Source organism: Cebus imitator, unplaced genomic scaffold (assembly GCF_001604975.1).
Source record: "Cebus imitator isolate Cc_AM_T3 unplaced genomic scaffold, Cebus_imitator-1.0 Scaffold179, whole genome shotgun sequence".
NCBI lineage: Eukaryota > Metazoa > Chordata > Mammalia > Primates > Cebidae > Cebus > Cebus imitator.
Window position 1 is genome coordinate 3,003,739 of NW_016107494.1, and position 10,567 is coordinate 3,014,305.

The 10,567-nt window shown below is 52.9% G+C and overlaps 1 protein-coding gene across 1 annotated transcript in view; it reads left to right on the top strand.

Moving 5' to 3' along the window:
• The first annotated feature begins 393 nt into the window (after positions 1-393).
• WNT5B (Wnt family member 5B) overlaps positions 394-10,567 on the top strand; it is a 120,803-nt gene continuing 110,629 nt past the window's right edge. Inside the window, exon 1 of the mRNA XM_037744583.1 lies at positions 394-521. The gene's annotated coding sequence lies outside the window, so the exon portion shown is untranslated. The remainder of the gene's footprint in view (positions 522-10,567) is intronic.

Consider the following 10,567-nt stretch of genomic DNA (forward strand, 5'->3'; position numbering starts at 1 on the left):
CAGCGAGACGGTCGTCGGCCGCCCGAGCAGGCGCCCTGGGCGCAGGGCCTCCCTCCGGCTCGGCCGCGGGCTCTGCACCCCCGACTGTCCCCGCTGGCCGAGTTCGGGGGTCCCGGGCTCTGAGCAGGGAGCCCTCCCGGCGGCAGGAGGGTGCGCAGACTCCGAGCGCCGGGGCTGCCTGGCTGGGCTCCGCTGGCCCCCTCGGAGGCTGCCCCAGCATCTGGGGGGCCCGAGACGCCTTGGCGGGACCCCGGGAGCGGAGCGCGCCCGCCCGCGCCGCCAGCCCCGCGCCCCGGCGGCGGATGAAGAGTCGGATGCAGCGGCCCGAGCGGCCCGCGCGCTGAGAGGAGCGGGCACGGTCTGCCCCGGGCTCCGCCGGCCGGCCAGGGCCCCCGACCGCCCCCTGCGCCCCTGCGGGCCGCGCCTCACCCGCCGACCCAGCGCAGCCGGGCGCAGGAAGAGCCGGGCCGGGTCGAGCGGCGCCCAGAGCCCCCGGGCCTGACAAGCGGCGGGACAGACAGGTAAGCGCCGGCCCTCGCCCCCTGGGACGGCCCCGCCGCTGCCCGGGTCGCTGAGCCTCGCGTGGCTCCCCGCCTTCCTGGCCCCGCGGCCCCGCTGGGTCTCCACCGGGTGGGTCTGCGCGCCGCGGGCGTCGGGTCTGGGAGGGCCGGGGTGGGCCGCGGCAGCGACAGCGGGGTCAGGTAGGGGGAAGGGAGTCGCCCCCGGCCCGGGCCAAGAACAAAGCTGGGGACCGCCGGGCCCTCGGCGCGGGCAGGTAGGCTCCGGGGCGGCAGCTGCCGGCGGCTGTCCGAGGAGGGGGAGCCCCTGAGCTTCGTGCTCACTCTCCCGGGCTTGGTCGGGCCCGGCCTGGACCCTCCGCCGAGGTCTGCGCCGGCATCGAGTAGCCCCGCGCGAGGACCACATCTGGATTACTTTACCCGCCAGAAGCGGGTTGGTGCCTGCGTTCCTACCCCGACCGGGCAGGTAGAGCCCGAGTGTCGCTCAGCTTTGTGTTTCTCCGCTTGCTTGAGCGCTCCACGTCCCCGCCGTGGGAGAGGTGGGACGTGACCTCCTCCTCCACCTTCTTGGAGCCTCGGTGGACATGTGGCCAGCGCTCCAGTCAGAGCCAAACTCCCGGATATTTGCATGCTGCAGATCGTTGGAAGAGGCAATTCCATTTTCGGGGAGGCTGACTGGCTCTGTTTTACAGGGAGGGAAACTGAGGTGGCTCTGGCCCTGGGTTGGTTACTCAGCTGAAGGGGTGTGTTTGTCGGCGGTTCCTCTCCACTTCATCCGGGCCCTTCTTCACTGCTTTTGCCACCTGGCCACGTTGGCAACAGCTTCCAGTTGCTACTCCCCTGGGCAGAGACTCAGTCTGATACCTGGGGAGAAAGGCTGGGGTCATGGAACCAATCCCCTGAACTGCTCCCGGAAAGTGCCCACTCACCAGAGCTGCGATGGGACATCTGTGCCCATGCTGGCAGTGTGGAGTCGAAAACCCTGGTTCAGCAGGGCAGGGTCGGCTGCTGGCCAGCCACCAGCACTCATCCAGGCACACGGGAAGTCTAGGGAACCCCGTTCTGTGGCTGGTCCCTAAGGCAACAGAGAGCCCAGGCAGCAGCCAGCACACCCTCAGAAAACCTAAGGACCCAGCCTCTCCTGCCATCCGATTAACCTGCAGAATTCACTTATCAAAGGCAGGACTCCTCATCTCAGGCACAGACAAGCGGATGCCAGACCTGGAGCTTGCACCTGCACGCCTGCCTAGGCTCACACACACAAGTCCTAGCAAACACACCCACATATTAGAGTGGAAGACTGAGGGGTGGTTTTCCTCCATCTCAAAATAGTGTCTGTTCTCTCTTTGACACACAAGATTTGTGGTTATAAATAGCAAGAAGGAGGAGGTGTGTCTTCTTGGAAGGATGGCAGTGCTGAAAGAGACCTCTTAGGCACCCTCGTGAGAGGAGTGATGGAGCTGGAGTCTTCATGGTGATGACAAGTCTAGCAGCCCAAGGGAAGGGTCACAATTAAAACCAGGGCTTCTTACTAACAGGTGCAGGTGGCAGGAGGTGAAGGGAGTAAAGGAACCTAAAGCGACAATGGATGGGTAATACCCAAGCTCAGCCAGGAGGGACATCTCTCCTTCCTTTTTCTCTTCTTAAAGACAGTCAGGCCAAGAGCATGCGACGCTCTGTGGGATCTGCCTGCCAGGGGAGCAGGGGCCAGGATAGGAGGAGCTTGTGCTGGTCTTTTTCCACCCATGGATTTCATACTTTCCCAGGCTCTGATATCATTTGTATTTGAATATGAATAGGTGAGTGAGGGTGTGTGTCTGTGTTTCTCCAGGGTGACTGAAACCAGTCCCCTCTTTAGTTCATGTGGTCATTGTAATATCACTGACTTCAAACTTCCCTTTTCTAAATTTTTTTCTGTCCAAAAAGCATAAGTTAAAGGGATGTTGCCAAAATTGCTGGGAGCCATATGTTGCGAAAAGGAAAAAATCCGGGATTCTTCTTCCCTTGTGTATTTCACCCTCTCTGACTGTAGCGGCAGCTGAAAGATTTTTTTGTTTGCCCTTCTTCAGGTTCAAGAAAGGCAGAGGACTAGGCTAGTCTGTTCTAAATTTTAATTCTAGGATGGTTCTGCTGGTTTCTGGATCTCCACAGTCTGGCTTCTCTAGCATGGAGGAAAGTTTTTACATGAAGTGATAGTCCTGGTCTTCTCTGAAATAGAAATCAGTCAGTCCACAAAAGCTTTTATGTCCGCAACTCATGAGTTTCTTCTCTCTGGCTCTTTTTCAGACCTCCTGCCATTTATCTCCTCAATCTTCTAACCAGGTGTTCAGAGCCCACCTTTGCCCCAGCCCCACTCCTGAATGCAGTCGTGGTGGCTGTTGGTGGTTGTTTGGTAACTCTGAAGACACACAACAACAATAGATGTAAAAGGCCCCTGGGCAGTGAGAGCAGGTGGGAGCTCCACGTTTGAGTGTCTTCACCGAATCTAGGAGCCTAGAAACATCCAGCAGAGGAACTGTGCATCGATATTGCCATAAAGATGAAAAGACACACTCATTTTAAATCTGAGCCACCGTTTAAAGTAAAACTAACCTTCTGTCCATCTCTAGGGTGCCGCCTGTGCTCTCCCCCAAGCAGCACTCTGTGGGAACCCTGAAAATGGACCTGCTGTTTGGTATAATTCTCGCCGGACTGTTCCCTTCAGAGAGAAATGTCCCAACTCCGCAGAGCAGGTGTTTGCACAGCTCCTACCAGGCCCTCTCCACCCCGGCCAGCCCTGTTTACCTGGCTAAATTTAAACCTCCGCCCCCTCCATCCCAGTTTGACCCACTGGCTTGCAGTCTCGCCACTGGGCTGGCTGCTGCGGCAGCATTTCCTGACTTCTTCGCCCCTGTGGTTGCAGCTTGGTCTTTTTGTGCTGCTTGAATCCTCTTCTAGATTTTCTAAAGTTGGTCTCTCTCCCCACTGCTTCTCCACCCATGTGGCTCTCTTCCCAACTCTTTCCTCCTGGGTGATTTGGAACCTGGTTCGGTACTAGGGGAAGATACTCTCCCCTAACCCTTCCAGATACTGTGCACAGAGATCTCAGGAAGCCTAGACTCAAGCAGTTACTTAGGGTCCTCAGAGGGCTGTGCTGACTGTAATCATTACGCAGCCTGGCTGCCAGGCTCTTGGATCCCCTTTGAGTAGGTACATAGGGTGCTGGCAGCAGTGCAGCCTTTAAAGGGACAGGGACATCGTCTAAGATGGCCTTTGGCACCCCAAACCTCCAGCTCCCCAAGGAAGCCAACCCACCTGGATGTCCTGTTCTTTCCATCACTGTCTTTTCTAGAGGTTTTGCTGGGAGGGTGTCTGAGTGGGTGGGGGTGCACACAGTAGATTCTCCTCTCTGGGTCTCAGTAATATTTTTCTTTTCTTTCCTTTTTTTTTGTGACAAAGTCTTGCTTTGTTGCCAGGCTGGAGTACAGTGGTGTGATCTCAGCTCACTGCAACCTCCGCCTCCTGGGTTCAAGCAATTCTCCTGCCTCAGCATCCTCAGTAGTTGGGACTACAGGTGTGTGCCACCATGCCCAGCTAATTTTTGTATTTTTAGTAGAGAGGGGTTTTCATCATCTTGACCAGGATGGTCTTGATCTCTTGACCTCATGATCTGCCCACCTTGGCCTCCCAAAGTGTTGGGATTGCAGGTGTGAGCCTCTGCACCCGGCCCTCCTTTTTTTTTTTTTTTTTTTTTTTTGATAGGGTCTTTCTCTGTTGCTCAGGCTAGAGTGCAGTGGTGTGATGATGGCTCACTGCAGCCTCAGCCTCCTGGGATCAAGTGATTCTCTCACCTCAGTCTCCCCAGTAGCTGGGACTATAGGAAGCATGCACCACACCTGGCTAATTTTTAAAAAATTTTTTGTAGAAATTGGGTTTCACTATGTTGCCCAGGCTGATCTTGAATTCCTGGGTTTAAGTGATTCTCCTGCCTCAGCCTCCCAAACTGCCGGGGTTACAGGCATGAGCCACCTTGCTGGCCTTGCCTGTCTTTCCTATAAAGCGAGAGCATTGGGTTAGTTGGTCCCAGAGGCCCCTTCTAGCTCTAACATCCTGTCACTCTGAACAGCTCCAGCTGTTTCAGGTTTGGGAATCCCTCTGCTGTGGACAGGCCTGGGTGTCCCTACCAGAGGTGGGGTGCTCTGGGCCTGCTGCCTTCACAGTTACTATTTCACCAATCGTGGTCTCAGAGGCAGGGTTTGTGGTTGGGCTGGAGGCTCAGGTTGTGCTTTGAGCTTGGGCCTGCCAGAGGCCTCTGTGGTTCGCTGGCATCTGGGGGATTATGACAAGCCTCTGTCTCCACCTTTGGGCGACTTCGGGGCTGGTGCCTGAGTTCCTGAGGGGGAGGCACCCCAACCATTCTTAAAGGGATGCAGTCCCTTCTCCTCTGTAGCCTCTTTGGGCCCCAGAAATGCTAACTCCTGAAAGGTTACTCCTGTCTAATTTATACAGTAGATTGACTGAGGCCTGGGAAAGGATAGCTGGGCTTAGCTTAGAAAAGGCAGTGGATGAAAAAGTTCTTGGTTTACACACTTTAGCCCCCGAAGGTCACTTTAGAGTTATCTCTAAATAATCAGGTGTTGGATTTGCTCTGAGTCCTGTTGCGGGAGCAAAAACTGTAACACAAAAATATGTCATGAAAAATGTGAAGTAACAAAGCTTTTCTGAGGCCAGCTCGTGGCCATCCTGTTCGCTGCTCTGTCTGCCTTCTCTTAGAGAGATCAGGCCCAGAGCCGAAGGTGCGCAGCTGCAGAGCAGCCCTGAGCTCCCGGGCTCTTGCTGGTGTCGCACCTGCTCTGGTGGCACTTCCTGAACTTAACCAGTGGATGAACATGGCCAAGAGGCCAGTGGCCCCCTACCCATTTCTCTTACTGGTGAATACCCCCCAGATGATGGGAGGCCTGCCTTGCTCTGGGGGGTTGGGCAAGTTGAGTGCCTGTCACAGACTCCTCCCTAAGGTTATAGATTTCACCCTTATTTGTTGAGAAGCTTCTCCCGAGAAATTCTGAGTAAAGAATGATTAAAATTTTCTTAGAAATCTTGTTTTGGAGTATGAGACCTGCAATCAAAGCAATTAAACTTTTAAAGAGATTGTGTATATAAATTTAGAACTAGAAGATCACCCTTGAGCGGGGGGCTGGTGAGTGAGGGAAGAGGGGGCGTTCTCAGTTGCACTGCCAGAGTATACTCTGGGACGAGGAGGACAACACGAGGGCTTTTGAGGCAGACTTCCTGGATGCGAACCGCAGCACAGCCACGTCATCTGAGGCAGAGCAGGTTACCTAACTTCTCTGTGCCTCAGTTTCCTTACTTGTATACTGGGAACAGTAACTCTATACCTAGGACTAGTGCCCCTGGACCATACCTGGAGCCTTGCCCGGCTCCAGACTTGACAGCTTTTATGGTGATATTGATGGGAGCTGGCTGGCAGGACCACTAGAACCCCTTGGCACCTGCCTTGGACTTGCTCTGGATTGAAAAAGGAAGGCTGTTTTATGTGGTGATCACTGGTTATACCAGCATGTATCACCCTTCTCCAGGGAAATGCGTCTGACGGACATTGACTGTCCCACCAGGCATAGGAGTCATTTTGATCATGACATGACAGGAATAGAGGTTTGTGGAATGACCAGGAGAGCACAGATGCTCAGGGTGGGCTGTCATGAGGGGAAGAGGCAGGCAGGTGAATGGGAGAGGAGAGCTCGATGCTGATGTGGCCCTGCACGGTTGAGAATCCGGCCAGTCCCTGCCTGAAAATGAAGGGGTCCTGCTGCCCCCATCTCAGAGGCATCTGTCGTTTTAACTAAGCAAATGCTCATCACATTCCTTGGATTTGGGAATCATTCAAAATCTTAACTTGTTGCATTTTGTAATTCTTAAAAAAGTAACCTCTGTGAAGTCATATCAAAAATCAGCTTTAGGCTGGGCATGGTGGCTCACGTCTGTATTCCCAGCACTTTGGGAGGTCGAGGATCATTTGCGGTCAAGAGTTTGAGACCAGCCTAACCAACATGGTGAAACCCCATCTCTACTAAAAATACTAAAAATTAGCTGGGCATGGCGGTGGGCACCTGTAATCCCAGCTACTTGGGAAGCTGAGGCAGGAGAATCGCTTCAGCCCAGGAGGTGGAGATTGCAGTGAGCTGAGATCGCACCACTGCACTCCAGCCTGGATGACAGAGCAAGACTCCATTTCAAAAAAAAAAAAAAAAAAAAATTAGCTTTAAATACAAGGTGGGTGAAACTCTACTTAAGACTTTTCCTTTTCCCCCAGGCCAGGACTGCTGACCCTGTGAGACAGGGCAGCATGCCTGCGAAGGGAAAGGTTTGAGGGCCTGCCACTTGGGGGCCCCAGGAACCAGGTGGGTGGCTGAAGTGAGCAAGGGAAGAGAGGACTTAGAATACAAGCGGGAAAGGAGGGGCGCCCCTGTGGCTAACTTGCGAATGCGTTCCCACCTACAGGCATCTTGTTCATCTATGAGCACTCACCGAGTCAGCCCTACCAAACATCCAAACACCCAGGAGCAGGCTGGGTGCTGTCAGGGACCCTTTGTTAATGAGCATGCACCTTGCTAGGTAGGGGTCTCTGGCTGACTAGTGGGGCCCACTTGCTTTCTTGATAAAGACCTTTTCCCAGTGTGGAGGTGAGTGCCCAATCTAAGGGGTTGGATCAGGTCCTTTAACTTGTGAGGGCACAAGAACAACTGTCCCCAGCCCTGCTCTAACCTAATCAATCCCCCAGCTTCTCTAAGAGAGTGGCATCTCTTACGGAGGTGTCAAGTACTGAGCAAGCACACATTTAGTCCTCTTCCCTACCAGTCTTATGTATCATTCCTGATATCAACAGGGAGATTTCATACTTGCCCTAGAATCCCCTCCTTAGGATCACTGCAGCTTACAACACAACCCAGACTTGGCACCGTGGCCTGCCAAGCCCTCCACGTCTGCCTCCCCGACTCTGCAACCTCGTCTTGCACAGTACCCTCTTCCACCCAGTTCCTGATGGGGGCCTCCTTGAAGCTGCATGAACACCCCGTGCTCTTTCAGGGCCCTCGCACCTGTGCTCCCTCTGCCCGGATGGGCCCGGCTCCCCTCCGTGCTGGTGTGGCTCTTCCCTGCCCTTCAGGTCTTGGTGTCTCAAAAAGGCCCTGTCCTGGGAGTAGCCACCTGCCCCAGCCGCTCTCTGTTCCTGTCTGTTTCTTCTAGTGGAAGCCTTGGAGTTCGAGGCTGCAGTGAGCTATGTTCGTGCCACTATACTCCAGCCTGGGCATCAGAGTGAGACTCTTGTCTCTAAAAATAAAAAAATAAAATAAAAAGAAAAGAAAAAAGATATATAGCTCCTAAACTTTAGGAGCCCTTGTTCTGGTGACTTCCACTATGTACAAGTAGGAAGTGCGCAGTATTCCAAAACCTTCGAGTCTTCCATTCTCCCATACTCTGTGCCTGAGATCCAACTTGTGATGTTACACGTGGAAGGTGGTTTTCAGTATAGAGTAGAAATGCAGAGAGAACAGGAAGCCAGAGGAAGCTGCCCAGGCTGAGCAGTGGAACCTGGAGGAAGCACAGAGCTGGCCCCTTGCTCAGGCTAGGTCCTCAGATGCTGCCATTACTAGTAGAATCTATTTCACTCATCCATGCGATCAGATTGAGAATTGGTGCACGGAACTGGACTGGGATTCCGTGAGTGCTCCACACCCAGTGCCCCACATCACAGGCTCTCACTCATTGCTGAATCAAACAATGCTGGGCCCAGATTCCACACTGTCGTCACCATCTCCAGCTCATCTCTTTGGTTCCAGGTTGCCAGCACCAGTATTCAGCAAGAGCTTATTAAATACAGTTAGAAAAGAGCTAACAGGAAAGAGGCCTCCAGTTTCATGGGCAGGTGTATCATTGCCCACCCTTTTTCTTAGAGGTACCTCTCTGTCGCCCAGGCTGGAGTGCAGTGCACCCTCCAACTCCCAAGCTCAAGGGATACTCCTGCCTCAGCCTCCTGAGTAGCTGGGACTACAGGCATGCACCACCATGTCTGAGTAATTTTTAAATTTTTTTTGCAGAGATAGGGTCTCATTATGTTGTTGGTCTTGAACTCCACTTCAAGCGATCCTCCCACCTTGGCCTCTCAAAGCTCTGGGATTGCAGGTGTGAGCCACCACTCCTGGCCCATTACCTCCCCTTTGCTGCACCGTCTTCCCTTGGCTGCCAGGGCACCTCCCTCTTCTAGTTTCCCTTCTCGCTCACTGGTAGCTGCTTACCTGGCTTTTCTATCTCCTTGGACCTCTTATCTTCTCTGTGTACAGTCACACACTGCATAAAGACGTTTCAGTTAACTATGGACTGCATAGACCACAGGGGTTGCATGAGGTATTTCATTGCCTTTTCTGTATTTAGATCTGTTTAGATATACAAATACTCACCACTGTGCTCCGGCCGCCCGGAGTATTCAGTACAGTCACAGCAGTGCACGTTAGCGGCCCGGGAGCAATCAGCTGGGGCATCTCACGGGGTGTGTCACAGTTCTACCATCTAGGTCTGTGGCATTCACACAGTGATGACATTGCCCGATGACGTGTTTCTCAGGGTGCATCCCTGTTTTAAACGACGTGTGATGTACTATGCACTCTGATGACTGTAAGCACTGCCTCTATCCTTAGGAGATTCACATTTTGTGTCTTGCCTGCTCCTCTCCCTTGAACTCCAGACCAGTGTTGCTGAAGCAGCTCCTCCTGTGCAGAATGACATGCCTCTGCGCTCGTCCCTGTCTTCCCACAGCCCTCTCTGTCTCACCCTCCTCGTTGCTCATGCTGTAAACCCTGGAGTCACTCTTGACTTTTGCCTTCTCTCCCTTCCAACATCAAATCCATCAGTGATTCTTGCCAAATCCAAATTCAGAACATTCCCAGCACCCTGCTGACATCTCACTCCTCTACCCATCTCATCCCGGCTCATTAGGAAGAGCCTCCTAATTGGTCTTTCTGAGTTAGTTAGGGCAGCAAACCCTGTTGTAACGTGTCAGATCTTGTCACTTTTCCCTTCAAACCCTTCCAGCGGCCTTCCACCTCATGCAGGAGAAAGGCAAGTTCTCACACTGGCTTACAAGCCCTTGGTGGCCCGCCCCGACTTACTTCTGTGACCGCACCCTAGCCAGGGCTTCTGTGACCTTCCTGTGTAGACCATGACCACCGCACCATTCTCCAGCCCTCTTCTCTGCTTTATTTCTCTCTGTTATCTCCATAGAACATACAGGTATTTTATATTTCACGTGTTGGTCCTCTGCTTCCTCTTGCTAAAATAGAAACACCACAAGGGCAGGGATTGTTGTCTGTCTTGTCCACTGTTGTATCTTGATTACATGGAGCGCCTGATACACAGTGGGTGTTCAGTAAACATTTGCTGAAGGGCTTAAGTGGAAGAAAGACAGTGGTTTCACCTGTCGGCAGGGAAGAGTGTTAACAGTAGGCACAGGCTGGGTGTGGTGGCTCATTTCTGTAATCCCAGTGCTTTGGGAGGGATGGCTTGAGGCCAGGAGTTCAAGACTAGCCTGAGCAACAGAACAAGACACCCGTCTCTACAAAAAATGTGAAAAATTATCCGGGTGTGGTGGCACACACCTGTAGACACAGCTTCTTGGGAGGCTGAGGTGGGAGCATCACTTGAGCCTGGGAGATTGAGGCTGCAGTGAGCTGTGGTTGTGCTGCTGCACTCCAGCCTAGGTGACAGAGGGAGACTTTGTCTGAAAAACCAACAGACAAAACTGTAGGTCCTTCCCCTGCTCCATTGCTCCCTCCCCATCTTGGCCTCCCCTTACCACACCACAGATGTGGGGCAGCTGGTGAGAACATGTGGCCCTGGGTTATGCCTGTTTTAAAAACATGGACTTTTTTTTTCAATTTATTTATATTTTCATTGAAAATATGAAGAAAATGGTGATTTGAGTTATCATTGGTAGGATTTTGGTGCATTTTCATGGTTTTTTTTTTTTTTTTTTTTTTTTTTTTTTTTTTTTTTTTTTT